Here is a 20,230-nt window from a genome sequence, read left to right as displayed (position 1 = left end):
ACTTCGCTAATCATTTTTAACAGTAATGCTAACTAGCATGCTAACATGCTAGCATGCTAACTATGCTAACCATGTGACTTAGCTAACTTAGCTAATCATTTTTAGCATGCTAACATGCTAGCATGCTAACTATGCTAACCATGTGACTTAGCTAACTTAGCTAATCATTTTTAGCAGTTTTGCTAAAAATGCTAACTAGCATGCTAGCATGCTAACATGCTAGTATGCTAACTATGCTAACCATGCTAACTAGCTACAGTGGGTAGGAGTCATAGTTGATGACAAGTAACAGTTACAATGGCTGAACAGTTAAAAAGTTCAGTAGTTTAAAGGGTTAAATTGTTTAACAGTGAAATATTGTAATGAGGACTTTTATTTTGAAACAGTTTTTGGCAGAGGAAGCAGTTGAACAGGATGTGTAGTCTTAATAGGGCCAGTTTGTATGCTTAAAGCCTGAGACTGGCAGTTGAAACAGGTGGCCCGAACACCTGCCATAGGATTCTAATTGCTTAACGGCCGTATTGTGATGTCATAATCATAATGTTAAGTCAATGGGGAAATTTTGATTAGTTTTTAATTAATAGTTTAAAAAGTATAAAAGTTACAAAGTTGAAAAATACAAAGCTCACATGTCCTAAGTAAGACCTACGTAACATAGTTTGAATGAAGTTTCTACGTTAAACGGTTGAAGCTGCATTAAGTGCGTTAGAAGAAGAATAATAATAACTAGAAAAGCATTTCCTGAAGGAAATACAGTGCATGAAAATGCAAAAAATATGATGTAAAATATCATACAGAGTAAAAACAAACTATATTGGTTGCTAGGTAGATGAGGTTTAATATAGTTGGAGTGACTGAACAGTTAAATAGGTGGATAGTTTATATGGTTAAATGATTTGCTTGGTAGATAAGGTTTAATATAGTTGGAATGATTGAACGGTTAAATAGGTGGATAATACTTAACTTAGTTAACTTAGCTAATGCATTTTTAGTAGTTAGCAATACTAACATGCTAACTATGTTAACCATGTGACTTAGCTAATCTAGCTAATCATTTTTAGCAGTTTTGCTAACTATGCTAACTAGCATGTTAACATGCTAGCATGCTAACTATGCTAACCATTTTACTTAGCTAATAATTTTTAACAGTTTTGCTAAAAATGCTAACTAGCATGCTAACATGTTAGCATGCTAACTATGCTAACCATGTGACTTAGCTAACTTAGCTAATAATTTTTAGTAGTTATGCTAACATGTTAGCATGCTAACTATGCTAACCATGTGACTTAGCTAACTTAGCTGATCATTTTTAGCAGTTTTGTAAAAAATGCTAACTAGCATGCTAACATGTTAGCATGCTAACTATGCTAACCACATGACTTAGCTAACTTAGCTAATCATTTTTAGCAGTTTTACTAAAAATGCTAACTAGCATGCTAACATGCTAGCATGCTAACTATGCTAACCATATGACTTAGCTAACTTAGCTAATCATTTTTTACAGTTTTACTAAAAATGCTAACTAGCATGCTAACATGCTAGCATGCTAACTATGCTAACCATGTGACTTAGCTAACTTAGCTAATCATTTTTAGCAGTTTTGCAAAAAATGCTAACTAGCATGCTAACATGCTAGCATGCTAACTATGCTAACCATGTGACTTAGCTAACTTAGCTAATCATTTTTAGCAGTTTTGCAAAAAATGCTAACTAGCATGCTAACATGCTAGCATGCTAACTATGCTAACCAAGTTACTTAGCTAACTTAGCTAACTAGCTACAGTGGGTAGGAGTCATAGTTGATGACAAGTAACAGTTACAATGGCTGAACAGTTAAAAAGTTCAGCAGTTTAAAGGGTTAAATTGTTTAACAGTGAAATATTGTAGTGAGGACTTTTATTTTGAAACAGTTTTTGGCAGAGGAAGCAGTTGAATAGGGTGTGTAGTCTTAATAGGGCCAGTTTGTATGCTTAAAGCCTGAGAATGGCAGTTGGGCCAGCTGGCCTGGCCACCTGCCACAAGATTCTAATTGCGATGATGTCATAAAGGGCAATGTTAAGTCAATGGGGATTTTTTAAAAGTTAATAATTAATAGTTTAAAAAGTATAAAAGTTACAAAGTTGAAAAATACATAGCCCCTATGACACAAGTAAGACCTACGTAACAAAGTTTGAATGAAGTTTCTACGTTAAACGGTTGAAGCTGCATTAAACGCGTTAGAAGAAGAAGTATAATAAGAATAAAATGCCTAGGAAGAACAGTACAGTGCATTTTCATGCACTGTAACTAGAAAAGCATTTCCTGAAGGAAATACAGTGCATGAAAATGCAAAAAATATATACTATATAAACTATATTGGTTGCTAGGTAGATGAGGTTTAATATAGTTGGAATGACTGAACAGTTAAATAGGTGGATAGTTTATACAGTTAAATGATTTGCTTGGTAGATAAGGTTTAATATAGTTGGAATGATTGAACGGTTAAATAGGTGGATAATACTTAACTTAGTTAACTTAGCTAATGTTTTCATTTTTAGTAGTTATGCTAACTAGCATGTTAGCATTGCTAACATGCTAACTATGTTAACCATGTTACTTAGCTAACTTAGCTAATCATTTTTAGCAGTTTTGCTAAAAATGCTAACTAGCATGCTAACATGCTAGCATGCTAACTATGCTAACCATGTGACTTAGCTAACTTAGCTAATCATTTTTAGCAGTTTTGTAAAAAATGCTAACTAGCATGTTAACATGCTAGCATGCTAACTATGCTAACCATGTGACTTAGCTAACTGAGCTAATCATTTTTAGCAGTTTTGTAAAAAATGCTAACTAGCATGCTAACATGCTAGCATGCTAACTATGCTAACCATATTACTTAGCTAACATAGCTAATCATTTTTAGCAGTTTTGCTAAAAATGCTAACTAGCATGCTAACATGCTAGCATGCTAACTATGCTAACCAAGTTACTTAGCTAACTTAGCTAACTAGCTACAGTGGGTAGGAGTCATAGTTGATGACAAGTAACAGTTACAATGGCTGAACAGTTAAAAAGTTCAGTAGTTTAAAGGGTTAAATTGTTTAACAGTGAAATATTGTAGTGAGGACTTTTATTTTGAAACAGTTTTTGGCAGAGGAAGCAGTTGAACAGGATGTGTAGTCTTAATAGGGCCAGTTTGTATGCTTAAAGCCTGAGAATGGCAGTTGGGCCAGCTGGCCTGAACACCTGCCATAAGATTCTAATTGCTGTGATGTCATAAAGGGCAATGTTAAGTCAATGGGAAAATTTTGATAGTTTTTAATTAATAGTTTAAAAAGTATAAAAGTTACAAAGTTGAAAAATACAAAGCCCACATGTCCTAATTAAGACCTACGCGTCAATGTTTGAATGAAGTTTCTACGTTAAACGGTTGAAGCTGCATTAACTGCGTTAGAAGAAGAGGAATAATAAGAACTAGAAAAGCATTTCCTGAAGGAAATACAGTGCATGAAAATGCAAAAATATGATGAGTTCATATGGTTAAATTATTTGCTTGGTAGATAAGGTTTACTATAGTTGGAATGACTGAACAGTTAAATAGGTTGATAATTGAAATGGTTAAATTATTTAGGCAGATAGTTGACGATAACTAACAGTTGGAATGGCTCCAATGTTTACTAGTAATTATGCTAACTATGTTAAAGATAATAATGTTAACCAAGTAACTATGCTAACTAGGATGCTAACAATGTTAAAATGTTAACTATGCTAACCATATGACTTAGCTAACCTAGCTAATCATTTTTATTAGTTATGATAACTATGCTAATTAGCATGCTAACATGCTAACTATGTTAACCATGTGACTTAGCTAACTTCGCTAATCATTTTTAGCAGCAGTTTTGCAAAAAATGTTAACTAGCATGCTAACATGCTAGCATGCTAACTATGCTAACCATGTGACTTAGCTAACTTAGCTAATCATTTTTAGCAGTTTTACAAAAAATGCTAACTAGCATGCTAACATGCTAGCATGCTAACTATGCTAACCATGTGACTTAGCTAACTTAGCTAATCATTTTCAGCAGTTTTGCAAAAAATGCTAACTAGCATGCTAACATGTTAGCATGCTAACTATGCTAACCACGTGACTTAGCTAACTTAGCTAATCATTTTTAGCAGTTTTGCAAAAAATGCTAACTAGCATGCTAACATGTTAGCATGCTAACTATGCTAACCACGTGACTTAGCTAACTTAGCTAATCATTTTTAGCAGTTTTGCAAAAAATGCTAACTAGCATGCTAACTAGCATGCTAACATGCTAGCATGCTAACTATGCTAACCATGTGACTTAGCTAACTTAGCTAATCATGTTTAGCAGTTTTGCAAAAAATGCTAACTAACATGCTAACATGCTAACTATGCTAACCATGCTAACTAGCTACAGTGGGTAGGAATCATAGTTGATGACAAGTAACAGTTACAATGGCTGAACAGTTAAAAAGTTCAGTAGTTTAAAGGGTTAAATTGTTTAACAGTGAAATATTGTAGTGAGGACTTTTATTTTGAAACAGTTTTTGGCAGAGGAAGCAGTTGAACAGGATGTGTAGTCTTAATAGGGCCAGTTTGTATGCTTAAAGCCTGAGACTGGCAGTTGAAACAGGTGGCCCGAACACCTGCCATAGGATTCTAATTGCTTAACGGCCGTATTGTGATGTCATAATCATAATGTTAAGTCAATGGGGAAATTTTGATTAGTTTTTAATTAATAGTTTAAAAAGTATAAAAGTTACAAAGTTGAAAAATACAAAGCTCACATGTCCTAAGTAAGACCTACGTAACATAGTTTGAATGAAGTTTCTACGTTAAACGGTTGAAGCTGCATTAAGTGCGTTAGAAGAAGAATAATAATAAAATGCCTTGGAATAACAGTACAGTGCATTTTCATGCACTGTAACTAGAAAAGCATTTCCTGAAGGAAATACAGTGCATGAAAATGCAAAAAATATGATGTAAAATATCATACAGAGTAAAAACAAACTATATTGGTTGCTAGGTAGATGAGGTTTAATATAGTTGGAGTGACTGAACAGTTAAATAGGTGGATAGTTTATATGGTTAAATGATTTGCTTGGTAGATAAGGTTTAGGGCCTGTTTACACGTATCTAGATTTTTTTTAAAACGGATATTTTGTATGCGTTTGTTTTTTTAATCGCGTTTACACGACATTCGATTAGAAAAAATATCCATACACACTAGAACGCAAAATGATTCCAAAGGCGAATGTTTATGTAGAACCTAAAGTGTCGTCTAGGTCATCTACTTGTCTGCGTTGCCGTCCTCCCCTCAATTAGCCTAATAGCAGGAGAGGAAAGACGCTTTGGTTTACCAGTACTAGTTTATCAGTTTGGCAGAAATTCCATGCACAACTATGATAGGCCAACAATACACAATATGAGATGGAGATGAGTTGTCAGTTATGTTATATCGTGGCAAGGAACGATTAAAATGTGCAAAAGCCTACCAACATCTCACTGTTTACTTTACACAACTCTGCGTCTGTAACACGCCAGGCCAACAGATTGCACTATCCCAGTCAAAGTTCAATTGCATATCCGAGAATAAACTTAGGTAAATTTAAAATGTACAGACGTCTACGCGTTTTATGCTGATTAAACCGAAGTGAAATTATGGCAAAAAGCGACTCATAAAGCAACTCATAGCCTACATGTGGACCGACGAGGTAGAACTAGGCTACTTTCTCTTAGTACAGTATAAAGTGAGGAAAGTTCAAGAGGGCACGGATTACATGCTAGCCTACTAATAGCCTATAAACATTAGCTCTCGCCCATGTTCATTTTGTCAAAGCAGCTCTTGGATGAAAATAGGTTGGCGCCTGCTTTATATCAACGCCACACCAAATCAGTAATGAAAACACTGATGAGCTGTTATGTTGCACTGCTTGCTGGAATGACGAATGCCATTCTCATTGGTTTTACACCCAAAAGACACCCATGACTGGTTAAAAACATTAGGCTACATTTATTTAGCTATCCACAACGTAAACAGGCGATTTAGAATGCCGTGCGTGTATACCGTACGCCCACACATCCTGCGATCTTAATTACATTCAATAATAGGCCTAGGCTAATTCATGAGAATATATCTGCATTTTAATAAAGACATGTAATAACACTGCCGTGATGTAAGTGTGGTAGGATATTGAGTATCCATGAGTTGCTAGGCTAGTGTTCATGGACAATGATCCAGCTAGTCTGCACGCACACATAGGGCCTTTTAACTGAAAAGGTCGGGGGAATGGGGCTGTTTTAATGACAGTGTTGGCAGCATGCAGAGCCAACATCACAACACGTTTCAATGTGCTAATAACGCTAAAACTCGCACGTCATGCCAAAACTAACCAGAATAGCAAACCCATTTAAAACTCACCATAGCATAACTTCTCAGATACGGTAATTAATCATGCCACAGCGGGCCAGAATAACAAACATAGCCTACCTTATCTTATACATACATGTACATCCTCTAGGTTTGGAAATGAAGATGATTTAATCCAACATGTTATAATCCATTGAGTAGGCCTAGCCTAGGCTATGTTAGCGTCACAAGACGATACTTACTTACTTACTAACTTACTTCTACATGAAGTAAACAACTAAACAACTCTATAATTAACAATATAACAACTCAGAAATCAACAGACAGTTGCTGTGTGAACCTGTGTGAGGTGAGCACGAAATAGTATGCGAAATATTAAAAATAATCGCATATCACGTGTGGTGAGTAGGCTACAGTTTGTGTGAAATGTAAATGTTCAGGCAGGCACTGCACTGCACGTCAAAAGCTCCGCTCTAGAATCTTTGCTGCACATATTAAATCGAATTGACCCACGACACAATTGAACGCGTCATCGTTTTAAGAAATCTTCACTTTAGAGTGCGTTTGTAAAAGTATGCGTTTGAGGGAGATAAATCTCTGTTTACGTGTAAACGAAAGGGCCAAACGCATACAAAAGTATGCGTTTATTCAAATATCTAGATACGTGTAAACAGGCCCTAAATATAGTTGGAATGATTGAACGGTTAAATAAGTGGATAATACTTAACTTAGTTAACTTAGCTAATGTTTTCATTTTTAGTAGTTATGCTAACTAGCCTGTTAGCAATGCTAACATGCTAACTATGTTAACCATGTGACTTAGCTAACCTAGCTAATCATTTTTAGCAGTTTTGCTAACTATGCTAACTAGCATGTTAACATGCTAGCATGCTAACTATGCTAACCATTTTACTTAGCTAATCATTTTTAGCAGTTTTGCAAAAAATGCTAACTAGCATGCTAACATGCTAGCATGTTAACTATGCTAACCATGTGACTTAGCTAACTTAGCTAATCATTTTTAGCAGTTTTGCTAAAAATGCTAACTAGCATGCTAACATGCTAGCATGCTAACTATGCTAACCATGTGACTTAGCTAACTTAGCTAATCATTTTTAGCAGTTTTGCTAAAAATGCTAACTAGCATGCTAACATGCTAGCATGCTAACTATGCTAACCATGTGACTTAGCTAACTTAGCTAATCATTTTTAGCAGTTTTGCTAAAAATGCTAACTAGCATGCTAACTAGCATGCTAACATGCTAGCATGCTAACTATGCTAACCAAGTTACTTAGCTAACTTAGCTAACTAGCTACAGTGGGTAGGAGTCATAGTTGATGACAAGTAACAGTTACAATGGCTGAACAGTTAAAAAGTTAAGTAGTTTAAAGGGTTAAATTGTTTAACAGTGAAATATTGTAGTGAGGACTTTTATTTTGAAACAGTTTTTGGCAGAGGAAGCAGTTGAACAGGATGTGTAGTCTTAATAGGGCCAGTTTGTATGCTTAAAGCCTGAGAATGGCAGTTGGGCCAGCTGGCCTGAACACCTGCCATAAGATTCTAATTGCTGTGATGTCATAAAGGGCAATGTTAAGTCAATGGGAAAATTTTGATAGTTTTTAATTAATAGTTTAAAAAGTATAAAAGTTACAAAGTTGAAAAATACAAAGCCCACATGTCCTAATTAAGACCTACGCGTCAATGTTTGAATGAAGTTTCTACGTTAAACGGTTGAAGCTGCATTAACTGCGTTAGAAGAAGAGGAATAATAAGAACTAGAAAAGCATTTCCTGAAGGAAATACAGTGCATGAAAATGCAAAAAATATATACTATATAAACTATATTGGTTGCTAGGTAGATGAGGTTTAATATAGTTGGAATGACTGAACAGTTAAATAGGTGGATAGTTTATACAGTTAAATGATTTGCTTGGTAGATAAGGTTTAATATAGTTGGAATGATTGAACGGTTAAATAGGTGGATAATACTTAACTTAGTTAACTTAGCTAATGTTTTCATTTTTAGTAGTTATGCTAAAAATGCTAACTAGCATGCTAACATGCTAGCATGCTAACTATGTTAACCATGTTACTTAGCTAACTTAGCTAATCATTTTTAGCAGTTTTGCTAAAAATGCTAACTAGCATGCTAACATGCTAGCATGCTAACTATGCTAACCATGTGACTTAGCTAACTTAGCTAATCATTTTTAGCAGTTTTGTAAAAAATGCTAACTAGCATGCTAACATGCTAGCATGCTAACTATGCTAACCATGTGACTTAGCTAACTGAGCTAATCATTTTTAGCAGTTTTGTAAAAAATGCTAACTAGCATGCTAACATGCTAGCATGCTAACTATGCTAACCATATTACTTAGCTAACATAGCTAATCATTTTTAGCAGTTTTGCTAAAAATGCTAACTAGCATGTTAACATGTTAACAGTTAAAAAGTTCAGTAGTTTAAAGGGTTAAATTGTTTAACAGTGAAATATTGTAGTGAGGACTTTTATTTTGAAACAGTTTTTGGCAGAGGAAGCAGTTGGACAGGATGTGTAGTCTTAATAGGGCCAGTTTGTATGCTTAAAGCCTGAGACTGGCAGTTGATGCAGCTGGCCCGAACACCTGCCATAGGATTCTAATTGCTTAACGGCCGTATTGTGATGTCATAATCATAATGTTAAGTCAATGGGGAAATTTTGATTAGTTTTTAATTAATAGTTTAAAAAGTATAAAAGTTACAAAGTTGAAAAATACAAAGCTCACATGTCCTAAGTAAGACCTACGTAACATAGTTTGAATGAAGTTTCTACGTTAAACGGTTGAAGCTGCATTAGCTGCGTTAGAATAATAATAATAATAATAATAATAATAACTAGAAAAGCATTTCCTGAAGGAAATACAGTGCATGAAAATGCAAAAATATGATGAGTTCATATGGTTAAATTATTTGCTTGGTAGATAAGGTTTAATATAGTTGGAATGACTGAACAGTTAAATAGGTTGATAATTGAAATGGTTAAATTATTTAGGCAGATAGTTGACGAAAACTAACAGTTGGAATGGCTCCAATTTTTGCTAGCAGTTATGCTAACTATGTTAACAAAGATAATAATGTTAACCAAGTTACTATGCTAACTAGCATGTTAACAATGTTCAAATGTTAACTATGCTAACCATATGACTTAGCTAACTTCACTAATCATTTTTAGCAGTTATGCTAACATGCTAGCATGCTAACTATGCTAACCATGTGACTTAGCTAACTCAGCTAATCATTTTTAGCAGTTTTGCAAACATGCTAACTAGCATGCTAACATGCTAGCATGCTAACTATGCTAACCATGTGACTTAGCTAACTTAACTAATCATTTTTAACAGTTTTGCTAAAAATGCTAACTAGCATGTTAGCATGCTAACATGCTAGCATGCTAACTATGCTAACCATGCTAACTAGCTACAGTGGGTAGGAGTCATAGTTGATGACAGGTAACAGTTACAATGGCTGAACAGTTAAAAAGTTCAGTAGTTTAAAGGGTTAAATTGATTTACAGTGAAATATTGTAGTGAGGACTTTTATTTTGAAACAGTTTTTGGCAGAGGAAGCAGTTGAACAGGATGTGTAGTCTTAATAGGGCCAGTTTGTATGCTTAAAGCCTGAGACTGGCAGTTGAAACAGGTGGCCCGAACACCTGCCATAGGATTCTAATTGCTTAACGGCCGTATTGTGATGTCATAATCATAATGTTAAGTCAATGGGGAAATTTTGATTAGTTTTTAATTAATAGTTTAAAAAGTATAAAAGTTACAAAGTTGAAAAATACAAAGCTCACATGTCCTAAGTAAGACCTACGTAACATAGTTTGAATGAAGTTTCTACGTTAAACGGTTGAAGCTGCATTAAGTGCGTTAGAAGAAGAATAATAATAACTAGAAAAGCATTTCCTGAAGGAAATACAGTGCATGAAAATGCAAAAAATATGATGTAAAATATCATACAGAGTAAAAACAAACTATATTGGTTGCTAGGTAGATGAGGTTTAATATAGTTGGAGTGACTGAACAGTTAAATAGGTGGATAGTTTATATGGTTAAATGATTTGCTTGGAAGATAAGGTTTAATAAAGTTGGAATGATTGAACGGTTAAATAGGTGGACAATACTTAACTTAGTTAACTTAGCTAATGCATTTTTAGTAGTTAGCAATGCTAACATGCTAACTATGTTAACCATGTGACTTAGCTAATCTAGCTAATCATTTTTAGCAGTTTTGCTAACTATGCTAACTAGCATGCTAACATGTTAGCATGCTAACTATGCTAACCATGTGACTTAGCTAACTTAGCTAATCATTTTTAGCAGTTTTGTAAAAAAATGCTAACTAGCATGTTAACATGCTAGCATGCTAACTATGCTAACCATGTGACTTAGCTAACTTAGCTAATCATTTTTAGCAGTTTTGTAAAAAATGCTAACTAGCATGCTAACATGTTAGCATGCTAACTATGCTAACCATGTGACTTAGCTAACTTAGCTAATCATTTTTAGCAGTTTTATAAAAAATGCTAACTAGCATGCTAACATGTTAGCATGCTAACTATGCTAACCATGTGACTTAGCTAACTTAGCTAATCATTTTTAGCAGTTTTGTAAAAAATGCTAACTAGCATGCTAACATGCTAGCATGCTAACTATGCTAACCATGTGACTTAGCTAACTTAGCTAATCATTTTTAGCAGTTTTGTAAAAAATGCTAACTAGCATGCTAACATGTTAGCATGCTAACTATGCTAACCATGTGACTTAGCTAACTTAGCTAATCATTTTTAGCAGTTTTGTAAAAAATGCTAACTAGCATGCTAACATGCTAGCATGCTAACATGCTAGCATGCTAGCATGCTAACTATGCTAACCATGCTAACTAGCTACAGTGGGTAGGAGTCATAGTTGATGACAAGTAACAGTTACAATGGCTGAACAGTTAAAAAGTTCAGTAGTTTAAAGGGTTAAATTGTTTAACAGTGAAATATTGTAGTGAGGACTTTTATTTTGAAACCGTTTTTGGCAGAGGAAGCAGTTGAACAGGATGTGTAGTCTTAATAGGGCCAGTTTGTATGCTTAAAGCCTGAGACTGGCAGTTGAAACAGGTGGCCCGAACACCTGCCGTAGGATTCTAATTGCTTAACGGCCGTATTGTGATGTCATAATCATAATGTTAAGTCAATGGGGAAATTTTGATTAGTTTTTAATTAATAGTTTAAAAAGTATAAAAGTTACAAAGTTGAAAAATACAAAGCTCACATGTCCTAAGTAAGACCTACGTAACATAGTTTGAATGAAGTTTCTACGTTAAACGGTTGAAGCTGCATTAAGTGCGTTAGAAGAAGAATAATAATAATAACTAGAAAAGCATTTCCTGAAGGAAATACAGTGCATGAAAATGCAAAAAATATGATGTAAAATATCATACAGAGTAAAAACAAACTATATTGGTTGCTAGGTAGATGAGGTTTAATATAGTTGGAGTGACTGAACAGTTAAATAGGTGGATAGTTTATATGGTTAAATGATTTGCTTGGTAGATAAGGTTTAATATAGTTGGAATGATTGAACGGTTAAATAGGTAGATAATACTTAACTTAGTTAACTTAGCTAATGCATTTTTAGTAGTTAGCAATACTAACATGCTAACTATGTTAACCATGTGACTTAGCTAATCTAGCTAATCATTTTTAGCAGTTTTGCTAACTATGCTAACTAGCATGTTAACATGCTAGCATGCTAACTATGCTAACCATTTTACTTAGCTAACTTAGCTAATCATTTTTAACAGTTTTGCTAAAAATGCTAACTTGCATGCTAACATGTTAGCATGCTAACTATGCTAACCATGTGACTTAGCTAACTTAGCTAATCATTTTTAGCAGTTTTGTAAAAAATGCTAACTAGCATGCTAACATGTTAGCATGCTAACTATGCTAACCATGTGACTTAGCTAACTTAGCTAATCATTTTTAGCAGTTTTGTAAAAAATGCTAACTAGCATGCTAACATGTTAGCATGCTAACTATGCTAACCATGTGACTTAGCTAACTTAGCTAATCATTTTTAGCAGTTTTGTAAAAAATGCTAACTAGCATGCTAACATGTTAGCATGCTAACTATGCTAACCATGTGACTTAGCTAACTTAGCTAATCATTTTTAGCAGTTTTGTAAAAAATGCTAACTAGCATGCTAACATGTTAGCATGCTAACTATGCTAACCATGTGACTTAGCTAACTTAGCTAATCATTTTTAGCAGTTTTGTAAAAAATGCTAACTAGCATGCTAACATGCTAGCATGCTAACTATGCTAACCATGTGACTTAGCTAACTTAGCTAATCATTTTTAGCAGTTTTGTAAAAAATGCTAACTAGCATGCTAACATGCTAGCATGCTAACTATGCTAACCATGTGACTTAGCTAACTTAGCTAATCATTTTTAGCAGTTTTGTAAAAAATGCTAACTAGCATGCTAACATGCTAGCATGCTAACTATGCTAACCATATTACTTAGCTAACATAGCTAATCATTTTTAGCAGTTTTGCTAAAAATGCTAACTAGCATGTTAACATGTTAACAGTTAAAAAGTTCAGTAGTTTAAAGGGTTAAATTGTTTAACAGTGAAATATTGTAGTGAGGACTTTTATTTTGAAACAGTTTTTGGCAGAGGAAGCAGTTGGACAGGATGTGTAGTCTTAATAGGGCCAGTTTGTATGCTTAAAGCCTGAGACTGGCAGTTGATGCAGCTGGCCCGAACACCTGCCATAGGATTCTAATTGCTTAACGGCCGTATTGTGATGTCATAATCATAATGTTAAGTCAATGGGGAAATTTTGATTAGTTTTTAATTAATAGTTTAAAAAGTATAAAAGTTACAAAGTTGAAAAATACAAAGCTCACATGTCCTAAGTAAGACCTACGTAACATAGTTTGAATGAAGTTTCTACGTTAAACGGTTGAAGCTGCATTAGCTGCGTTAGAATAATAATAATAATAATAATAATAATAACTAGAAAAGCATTTCCTGAAGGAAATACAGTGCATGAAAATGCAAAAATATGATGAGTTCATATGGTTAAATTATTTGCTTGGTAGATAAGGTTTAATATAGTTGGAATGACTGAACAGTTAAATAGGTTGATAATTGAAATGGTTAAATTATTTAGGCAGATAGTTGACGAAAACTAACAGTTGGAATGGCTCCAATTTTTGCTAGCAGTTATGCTAACTATGTTAACAAAGATAATAATGTTAACCAAGTTACTATGCTAACTAGCATGTTAACAATGTTCAAATGTTAACTATGCTAACCATATGACTTAGCTAACTTCACTAATCATTTTTAGCAGTTATGCTAACATGCTAGCATGCTAACTATGCTAACCATGTGACTTAGCTAACTCAGCTAATCATTTTTAGCAGTTTTGCAAACATGCTAACTAGCATGCTAACATGCTAGCATGCTAACTATGCTAACCATGTGACTTAGCTAACTTAACTAATCATTTTTAGCAGTTTTGCTAAAAATGCTAACTAGCATGTTAACATGCTAGCATGCTAACATGCTAACTATGCTAACCATGCTAACTAGCTACAGTGGGTAGGAGTCATAGTTGATGACAAGTAACAGTTACAATGGCTGAACAGTTAAAAAGTTCAGTAGTTTAAAGGGTTAAATTGTTTAACAGTGAAATATTGTAGTGAGGACTTTTATTTTGAAACAGTTTTTGGCAGAGGAAGCAGTTGAACAGGATGTGTAGTCTTAATAGGGCCAGTTTGTATGCTTAAAGCCTGAGACTGGCAGTTGAAACAGGTGGCCCGAACACCTGCCATAGGATTCTAATTGCTTAACGGCCGTATTGTGATGTCATAATCATAATGTTAAGTCAATGGGGAAATTTTGATTAGTTTTTAATTAATAGTTTAAAAAGTATAAAAGTTACAAAGTTGAAAAATACAAAGCTCACATGTCCTAAGTAAGACCTACGTAACATAGTTTGAATGAAGTTTCTACGTTAAACGGTTGAAGCTGCATTAAGTGCGTTAGAAGAAGAATAATAATAACTAGAAAAGCATTTCCTGAAGGAAATACAGTGCATGAAAATGCAAAAAATATGATGTAAAATATCATACAGAGTAAAAACAAACTATATTGGTTGCTAGGTAGATGAGGTTTAATATAGTTGGAGTGACTGAACAGTTAAATAGGTGGATAGTTTATATGGTTAAATGATTTGCTTGGAAGATAAGGTTTAATAAAGTTGGAATGATTGAACGGTTAAATAGGTGGACAATACTTAACTTAGTTAACTTAGCTAATGCATTTTTAGTAGTTAGCAATGCTAACATGCTAACTATGTTAACCATGTGACTTAGCTAATCTAGCTAATCATTTTTAGCAGTTTTGCTAACTATGCTAACTAGCATGCTAACATGTTAGCATGCTAACTATGCTAACCATGTGACTTAGCTAACTTAGCTAATCATTTTTAGCAGTTTTGTAAAAAAATGCTAACTAGCATGTTAACATGCTAGCATGCTAACTATGCTAACCATGTGACTTAGCTAACTTAGCTAATCATTTTTAGCAGTTTTGTAAAAAATGCTAATTAGTATGCTAACATGTTAGCATGCTAACTATGCTAACCATGTGACTTAGCTAACTTAGCTAATCATTTTTAGCAGTTTTATAAAAAATGCTAACTAGCATGCTAACATGTTAGCATGCTAACTATGCTAACCATGTGACTTAGCTAACTTAGCTAATCATTTTTAGCAGTTTTGTAAAAAATGCTAACTAGCATGCTAACATGCTAGCATGCTAACTATGCTAACCATGTGACTTAGCTAATCATTTTTAGCAGTTTTGTAAAAAATGCTAACTAGCATGCTAACATGTTAGCATGCTAACTATGCTAACCATGTGACTTAGCTAACTTAGCTAATCATTTTTAGCAGTTTTGTAAAAAATGCTAACTAGCATGCTAACATGCTAGCATGCTAACATGCTAGCATGCTAGCATGCTAACTATGCTAACCATGCTAACTAGCTACAGTGGGTAGGAGTCATAGTTGATGACAAGTAACAGTTACAATGGCTGAACAGTTAAAAAGTTCAGTAGTTTAAAGGGTTAAATTGTTTAACAGTGAAATATTGTAGTGAGGACTTTTATTTTGAAACCGTTTTTGGCAGAGGAAGCAGTTGAACAGGATGTGTAGTCTTAATAGGGCCAGTTTGTATGCTTAAAGCCTGAGACTGGCAGTTGAAACAGGTGGCCCGAACACCTGCCGTAGGATTCTAATTGCTTAACGGCCGTATTGTGATGTCATAATCATAATGTTAAGTCAATGGGGAAATTTTGATTAGTTTTTAATTAATAGTTTAAAAAGTATAAAAGTTACAAAGTTGAAAAATACAAAGCTCACATGTCCTAAGTAAGACCTACGTAACATAGTTTGAATGAAGTTTCTACGTTAAACGGTTGAAGCTGCATTAAGTGCGTTAGAAGAAGAATAATAATAATAACTAGAAAAGCATTTCCTGAAGGAAATACAGTGCATGAAAATGCAAAAAATATGATGTAAAATATCATACAGAGTAAAAACAAACTATATTGGTTGCTAGGTAGATGAGGTTTAATATAGTTGGAGTGACTGAACAGTTAAATAGGTGGATAGTTTATATGGTTAAATGATTTGCTTGGTAGATAAGGTTTAATATAGTTGGAATGATTGAACGGTTAAATAGGTAGATAATACTTAACTTAGTTAACTTAGCTAATGCATTTTTAGTAGTTAGCAATACTAACATGCTAACTATGTTAACCATGTGACTTAGCTAATCTAGCTAATCATTTTTAGCAGTTTTGCTAACTATGCTAACTAGCATGTTAACATGCTAGCATGCTAACTATGCTAACCATTTTACTTAGCTAACTTAGCTAATCATTTTTAACAGTTTTGCTAAAAATGCTAACTTGCATGCTAACATGTTAGCATGCTAACTATGCTAACCATGTGACTTAGCTAACTTAGCTAATCATTTTTAGCAGTTTTGTAAAAAATGCTAACTAGCATGCTAACATGTTAGCATGCTAACTATGCTAACCATGTGACTTAGCTAACTTAGCTAATCATTTTTAGCAGTTTTGTAAAAAATGCTAACTAGCATGCTAACATGTTAGCATGCTAACTATGCTAACCATGTGACTTAGCTAACTTAGCTAATCATTTTTAGCAGTTTTGTAAAAAATGCTAACTAGCATGCTAACATGTTAGCATGCTAACTATGCTAACCATGTGACTTAGCTAACTTAGCTAATCATTTTTAGCAGTTTTGTAAAAAATGCTAACTAGCATGCTAACATGTTAGCATGCTAACTATGCTAACCATGTGACTTAGCTAACTTAGCTAATCATTTTTAGCAGTTTTGTAAAAAATGCTAACTAGCATGCTAACATGCTAGCATGCTAACTATGCTAACCATGTGACTTAGCTAACTTAGCTAATCATTTTTAGCAGTTTTGTAAAAAATGCTAACTAGCATGCTAACATGCTAGCATGCTAACTATGCTAACCATGTGACTTAGCTAACTTAGCTAATCATTTTTAGCAGTTTTGTAAAAAATGCTAACTAGCATGCTAACTATGCTAACCATGCTAACTAGCTATAGTGGGTAGGAGTCATAGTTGATGACAAGTAACAGTTACAATGGCTGAACAGTTAAAAAGTTCAGTAGTTTAAAGGGTTAAATTGTTTAACAGTGAAATATTGTAGTGAGGACTTTTATTTTGAAACAGTTTCTGGCAGAGGAAGCAGTTGAACAGGATGTGTAGTCTTAATAGGGCCAGTTTGTATGCTTAAAGCCTGAGACTGGCAGTTGAAACAGGTGGCCCGAACACCTGCCATAGGATTCTAATTGCTTAACGGCCGTATTGTGATGTCATAATCATAATGTTAAGTCAATGGGGAAATTTTGATTAGTTTTTATTTAATAGTTTAAAAAGTATAAAAGTTACAAAGTTGAAAAATACAAAGCTCACATGTCCTAAGTAAGACCTACGTAACATAGTTTGAATGAAGTTTCTACGTTAAACGGTTGAAGCTGCATTAAGTGCGTTAGAAGAAGAATAATAATAACTAGAAAAGCATTTCCTGAAGGAAATACAGTGCATGAAAATGCAAAAAATATGATGTAAAATATCATACAGAGTAAAAACAAACTATATTGGTTGCTAGGTAGATGAGGTTTAATATAGTTGGAGTGACTGAACAGTTAAATAGGTGGATAGTTTATATGGTTAAATGATTTGCTTGGTAGATAAGGTTTAATATAGTTGGAATGATTGAACGGTTAAATAGGTGGATAATACTTAACTTAGTTAACTTAGCTAATGTTTTCATATTTAGTAGTTATGCTAACTAGCATGTTAGCAATGCTAACATGCTAACTATGTTAACCATGTTACTTAGCTAACTTAGCTAATAATTTTTAGCAGTTTTGCTAAAAATGCTAACTAGCATGCTAACACATTAGCATGCTAACCACGTTACTTAGCTAACTTAGCTAATCATTTTTAGCAGTTTTGCAAAAAATGCTAACTAGCATGCTAACTATGCTAACCATGTGACTTAGCTAACTTAGCTAATCATTTTTAGCAGTTTTATAAAAAATGCTAACTAGCATGTTAACATGCTAGCATGCTAACTATACTAACCATGTGACTTAGCTAACTTAGCTAATCATTTTTAGCAGTTTTGCAAAAAATGATAACTAGCATGCTAACATGCTAGCATGCTAACTATGCTAACCATGTGACTTAGCTAACTTAGCTAATCATTTTTAGCAGTTTTGCAAAAAATGCTAACTAGCATGCTAACATGCTAGCATGCTAACTATGCTAACCATGTGACTTAGCTAACTTAGCTAATCATTTTTAGCAGTTTTGCAAAAAATGCTAACTAGCATGCTAACATGTTAGCATGCTAACATGCTAACTATGTTAACCATGCTAACTAGCTACAGTGGTTAGGAGTCATAGTTGATGACAAGTAACAGTTACAATGGCTGAACAGTTAAAAAGTTCAGTAGTTTAAAGGGTTAAATTGTTTAACAGTGAAATATTGTAGTGAGGACTTTTATTTTGAAACAGTTTTTGGCAGAGGAAGCAGTTGAACAGGATGTGTAGTCTTAATAGGGCCAGTTTGTATGCTTAAAGCCTGAGAATGGCAGTTGAAACAGATGGCCGAACACCTGCCACAGGATTCTATTTGCTGTGATGTCATAAAGGGCAATGTTAAGTCAATGGGAAAATTTTGATAGTTTTTAATTAATAGTTTAAAAAGTATAAAAGTTACAAAGTTGAAAAATACAAAGCCCACATGTCCTAATTAAGACCTACGCGTCAATGTTTGAATGAAGTTTCTACGTTAAACGGTTGAAGCTGCATTAACTGCGTTAGAAGAAGAGGAATAATAAGAACTAGAAAAGCATTTCCTGAAGGAAATACAGTGCATGAAAATGCAAAAATATGAGTTCATATGGTTAAATTATTTGCTTGGTAGATAAGGTTTACTATAGTTGGAATGACTGAACAGTTAAATAGGTTGATAATTGAAATGGTTAAATTATTTAGGCAGATAGTTGACGATAACTAACAGTTGGAATGGCTCCAATGTTTGCTAGTAGTTATGCTAACTATGTTAAAGATAATAATGTTTACTAAGTAACTATGCTAACTAGCATGCTAACAATGTTAAAATGTTAACTATGCTAACCATATGACTTAGCTAACCTAGCTAATCATTTTTATTAGTTATGATAACTATGCTAATTAGCATGCTAACATGTTAATTAGGTTAACCATGTGACTTAGCTAACTTAGCTAATCATTTTTAGCAGTTTTGCAAAAAATGCTAACTAGCATGCTAACATGTTAGCATGCTAACTATGCTAACCATGTGACTTAGCTAACTTAGCTAATCATTTTTAGCAGTTTTGTAAAAAATGCTAACTAGCATGCTAATATGTTAGCATGCTAACTATGCTAACCATGTGAGTTAGTTAACTTAGCTAATCATTTTTAGCAGTTTTGTAAAAAATGCTAACTAGCATGCTAACATGCTAGCATGCTAACTATGTTAACCATGTGACTTAGCTAACTTAGCTAATCATTTTTAGCAGTTTTGCAAAAAATGCTAACTAGCATGCTAACATGCTAGCATGCTAACTATGCTAACCAAGTTACTTAGCTAACTTAGCTAACTAGCTACAGTGGGTAGGAGTCATAGTTGATGACAAGTAACAGTTACAATGGCTGAACAGTTAAAAAGTTCAGTAGTTTAAAGGGTTAAATTGTTTAACAGTGAAATATTGTAGTGAGGACTTTTATTTTGAAACAGGTTTTGGCAGAGGAAGCAGTTGAACAGGATGTGTAGTCTTAATAGGGCCAGTTTGTATGCTTAAAGCCTGAAAGTGGCAGTTGATCCAGGTGGCCCGAACACCTGCCATAGGATTCTAATTGCTGTGATGTCATAAAGGGCAATGTTAAGTCAATGGGGAAATTTTGATAGTTTTTAATTAATAGTTTAAAAAGTATAAAAGTTACAAAGCTGAAAAATACATAGCACCCATGTCCTAAGTAAGACCTACGTAACATAGTTTGAATGAAGTTTCTACGTTAAACGGTTGAAGCTGCATTAAACGCGTTAGAAGAAGAATAAGAATAAGCATAAGAACTAGAAAAGCATTTCCTGAAGGAAATACAGTGCATGAAAATGCAAAAAATATGATGTAAAA

The sequence above is a fragment of the Alosa pseudoharengus genome, unplaced genomic scaffold (assembly GCF_046254945.1).
Source record: "Alosa pseudoharengus isolate Yale_2024_CS ecotype anadromous, Long Island Sound unplaced genomic scaffold, YU_APseudo_1.1 YU_APseudo_1.1_scf_3, whole genome shotgun sequence".
Lineage (NCBI taxonomy): Eukaryota > Metazoa > Chordata > Actinopteri > Clupeiformes > Clupeidae > Alosa > Alosa pseudoharengus.
The sequence above is the reverse complement of the archived record's forward strand: the minus strand, read 5'-3'. Positions refer to the sequence as shown.